This window comes from Empidonax traillii, unplaced genomic scaffold, assembly GCF_003031625.1.
Source record: "Empidonax traillii isolate 1590-97213 ecotype Southwest subspecies unplaced genomic scaffold, ASM303162v1 scaffold1199:size164099, whole genome shotgun sequence".
Taxonomy (NCBI): Eukaryota; Metazoa; Chordata; class Aves; order Passeriformes; family Tyrannidae; genus Empidonax; species Empidonax traillii.
In genome coordinates, this window is record NW_020956392.1 from 48,188 (window position 1) to 52,398 (window position 4,211).

Below are 4,211 nucleotides of genomic sequence, written 5' to 3' on the forward strand. Positions count from 1 at the left end.
GACGAAATCCTTCCCTGGGAGGGTGGGCAGGCCCTGGCACAGGTTGCCCAGAGAAGCTGTGGCTGCCCCTGGATCCCTGGAAGTGTCCAAGGCCAGGTTGGACGGGGCTTGGAGCAACCTGGGCTGGTGGAAGGTGTCTCTGCCCAGGGCAAGGGGTGGGACTGGATCTCTAAGGTCCCTTCCAAACCAAACCATTCCACGACAGTAGAGGAAAGCGGTGACCCCTCCCCCTAAACACTCTCCTTCCCCCGGGGGGCTTCCCTGGGGCGGCTCTTTTGGGGCATTTCGGTGGGTTTTACTTTCTCCCGCAGCCAAGCCGAGCCCACCCCTCGTGCCGGGACTTGACTGGTTTTTTTCTAACGCAAGAGCCTCCCTCGGAGCTTGGGGAGGAGGGGGGGGAGTTGTGGCCCGGCACCCCAGCTTTGACGCGCAGCCCTGTGACTCAAGCCTGCGTCAGGGCTGCGTGTCCCTTCCCATTGAGTATTTTCTTCTTTTTTTTTTTTTTTTTTTTTAAATTTTTCCTTTCCCCCCGCTGCTTCCCCTCGCCTCTAATTGCTTTCCCCTTTATTTATTTATTTATTTCTCGGGAGCCGAGCGGAGTTACCTCCCTCCCTCCTTTCCCCGGGGCGAAGGGGAGCGGGGCCGGGCGAGCACATCGCGCATCCACCGGGCGGTGGCGGGGCCAGGGGACACGCAAACACACACACACACACACACGGAGCCGAGCCACCGGTACCTCGGAGCTTCCCCGCCGCGCCCTGCCGAGCCGTGGCCGGTCGCTGCTCCCCTTTTTCCCGGTCACTGCCGCTCCCGTTTTCCCGGTTTCCCGCAGCACCGGCAGCCTCCGACCGGTCTCGCCCTCCCACCCACCCCCCCCGCACCGGAGCGGGGGGAAACCGGGTGATTTCCATAGGGAATTCGCGCCGTTTCCTTCGGGATCGGGCCGGTTTTTCCCGGCATAGGGTCGCTTTCGTCCTCCCCGCAGCGCCAAGGTAAGGATGCTCCCCCCGATCCCCCCGATCCCCCCGCGCGGGTTCTGCTCCCGGGGGTCTCCCCACACCTCTCCGGGCGCTCCTGGCTCTGGGTGTCCCCTCCCCAGCAGGTTTTTTTTGGAGGGGAAGATGCTCAGGGAGGAGTCCGGGGTGGGGGGGTTGATGGAGGGTTCACCTAAGCCTGGAGGCATCAGGCGTGGCCCTAAGGGTGGTGGCATCCAGGGCTGGGGGGTGGGGGGGACACTGAGAGCCGGCAAAAACCACCCCGGGGGGCTGGGGGGTCACTGGGGGGGGTGGCACTGGGTGCCTGCCCGGCTCTTGTTGGTGGGGGGCTCATCCCCTTCTGAGGATGGGTGGAAATGCAGCCTCCAGGTTGACCTTGAGGATAACATTGGGAGAGGAGGAAGCGTTTGGCTGCCATGAATATTTCGGTCCTGGCCCCCTGAACTCTGGGGGTGTGTGTAGTGTGGTGTTAATTGCCCCCTTCTTTTATTTTTTATTTATTTTTATGCTGCTCCCTGAGTATGGATAGTGGGGCTGGAGGCAGAGAAATGGGGCTTGGGCTCCTGATTTTGTGAAATCCCCGGCACTGGGTGTGGGGATGCACCCAAAGGTGTGTGTTCCGAGCTAGGCCAGGTCCAAATATCCACCATACCGGGGAGATGGGGCTCAGACCCGTGGGGATATCTGCTCCCAGCTCTTTGTAGAGGACCCAGAAGGTGAAATCCTGCTTCCCCAGATCATGCCTTGTGTCTGAGGCACCTGAGGTTTGAGTCCATCAGGAGCTGATGCAACTATTTCTGGTCCGGGTAGGAAAAAAACCCGGAGCTATTCTCGGCAGGGCGGAGAGTTTCTGGCGGATATTTCTCCAGAGGTGTCAGGACTAGGTCAAGGAACCTGGCTGGGCTCTGCCTGCAGCTCAGCTGCTCCGAGGGAAGCAAAATGTGGGTCTGAGCTGTCCACTGGGATGAACTGGAGGTGGCTCCTCCAAAATCAATTAAAGGAATTAAAGGGTTTGGTTTAAACCAGGTGGACGCTGCCACTTCAGGGTCCCACAGGGCAGGGAATGGGGAGTCCCGAGGATCAAACCGACCCTAAACCAGCTGCTGACCTGCAAATCCAGGCAAAACCAGCCCCCCCTGGGAGGAGAGGCTCTGCTTTCGCCCCATCCCGGGCTGCTGTTTGGAACTGTTTGTTTACAAACGTGGCAGCAGCATCAGGAATTACAACGGAGGGGAGAGTGGGACCCGCGTGCTGCCCCTTCGGGGGTTTTTTTGGGGGTGAATCTCGGCTGGTTTGGGGGTTCAGCCACCAACCCTTGGGCTGGAGCTGAGTTACGAGGCGTGACTGAAAAATGTGAGTGGAAAAAGATCATCTGGTGAATCAAAGCGGGCCCTGGGGGGTTGGGGGGGGGGGATCATATGATGTCGCTTCGCTCCGGTGTCACGTTATTGCAGCTGATGGGTGTTTTCATGATACCCAACGAGACGGGGAAGGAGCCCAGAGCCGATGAATCAACGGGCTCCTGGCGCTTCGTGACAAACCCGAGTGCCAAGGTTTGTCCTCCTCCAGGGTCCGTCTCACGACCCGGGGGCAAAACGGTCTTTTCCGGAGGTTTCTCGGAGGAAAAAGCGGCTGCGAGGCGTGAAAACCCCGGGGTGGGACCGGCACCCACCCGGGGTGGAAAAGGGCACCCACCAGGTGGGAAGGACTCCCAGTTCTGGAATGGGAAGGGCACCCAATATCCGGAGTGGGATGTGAACCCACCTGACACGGGGAAGGCACCTTTGGGTGGAGCAGGGGCTGGAGGAGCCACCTCTGCTTCCCTCCAGAGGAACCGGGGGGGTTATTTATAACCTCGGGGCGCTTCTCTGGCAGGAGCCAGCGGGGTGGGTGTAAGACAGAAGCGGGGGCAGCTCTGACTCATCCCAGCGGCCGCGGCACGGAGCGAAAGCGGGACGGGGGGTCTGTTTGCACGGGAAGGACACGGAGCCCCTCAGGCCCCTTTTGAGGGGGGGAAATGCCAGCTCTGGGTCATGGGAGCGCTCCAGGATGGGAGTTTGGCTCCCAGCAAAGCCTCTCCTGTGCTCTCCCATCGCCTCACACCCACCCACCCCAAGTTTGCGCCTCCCCAGGCGTGAGGGGGTGAGGAGTGAAGGCACCCGGGTGGCACTGAGTCACCCCTGAGCCCTCTAATTAGCTGGGCGTTAATTGGAAGGGCTCGTTATCAAAAGGGGAGAATGGGAGCAGCCCTAATGAGCCCAGATGGCAAACCCCTTCCCCGTGGAGCCAGAGGCCGAGCGGGGAGGAGCAAACCCCAGCAGGAAATAGGTTTGAGATGGAGATGTCTTGGAGCAGCTCTGGCTGCTCCTCCTCTCCCTGGTGGGAGGGAATTTTTGTGGGACAGGGGTTCCAGAAAGGTCCTGGGTGGGGGGTCGGAGCTGCAACTCTTCTGCCTTGGGCAAAAATCTCCTCTTGGGGTTTGGAAGTGGAGGTTGGACAGGGTTCGGGGGGTCCTGCCCTTGGTTTCTCATGGCTTGGAAGAGCGGGATGCTTCCCAAAGGCAGGACGTCTCCCAAAGGACTGGCTCTGCCAGGACCATCCCTCTCCCACTGCAGAGCCTCTCCTGACCATGGGAAGCAGCAGGTAGGGCCTGGAAAAGGTGTTTTTTTCCCCATGATTTGGGCTCGTAGGATGTGCACCCCGGGCTCCTTCCCCTCGCCCTTGGCCGTGCAGGACCGAGGGACAACGGGAGGGATGATTGTTCCTTCCCTCTCCTCTCTTTCCCGGCCTCCCTGATTCCTGAGTGACCTTGGATCTGTCCCTTCTCCTCCCTGCTCCAGTGTCCCCACCTGCACGGAACAGCCTGGCCCCAGGGGCAGGATTTCCCCGGGCTCTGGGGGTGGGGGAGCTGCAAATCGATGCTCAGATCTCCCAGCCCGATTCCGAGGGAGGATTCCCACCTCCCGAAATCCCTCTGTGCCTCTGCCCCTCCACCCCCCCCCAACCCTTCCCCGCTCCGTGACCTTGATGGGGTGGGCAGGACCTTCCCGGGCCTGGTGAGCCAGATCCTTCACCAGGAGCTTCATCAGGAGCTTCTTCCCCCTCTCCTTTAGGAGCTGTGGGGGGTTTGAGTGGAAGCTCCGCAGCAGATGAAGAGGGGGGAGATGCTGGGACAGGGAGGGACCACCAGGGACACCCCTCCCCCCCCCCCCCAAG

General features: G+C 60.9%; 1 protein-coding gene across 1 annotated transcript in view; it reads left to right on the forward strand.

The window, feature by feature from the left end:
- The first annotated feature begins 719 nt into the window (after positions 1 to 719).
- Positions 720 to 4,211, forward strand: part of SLC6A17 (solute carrier family 6 member 17) — a 16,955-nt gene continuing 13,463 nt past the window's right edge. The window contains exon 1 of the mRNA XM_027905740.1: positions 720 to 992. The gene's annotated coding sequence lies outside the window, so the exon portion shown is untranslated. The remainder of the gene's footprint in view (positions 993 to 4,211) is intronic.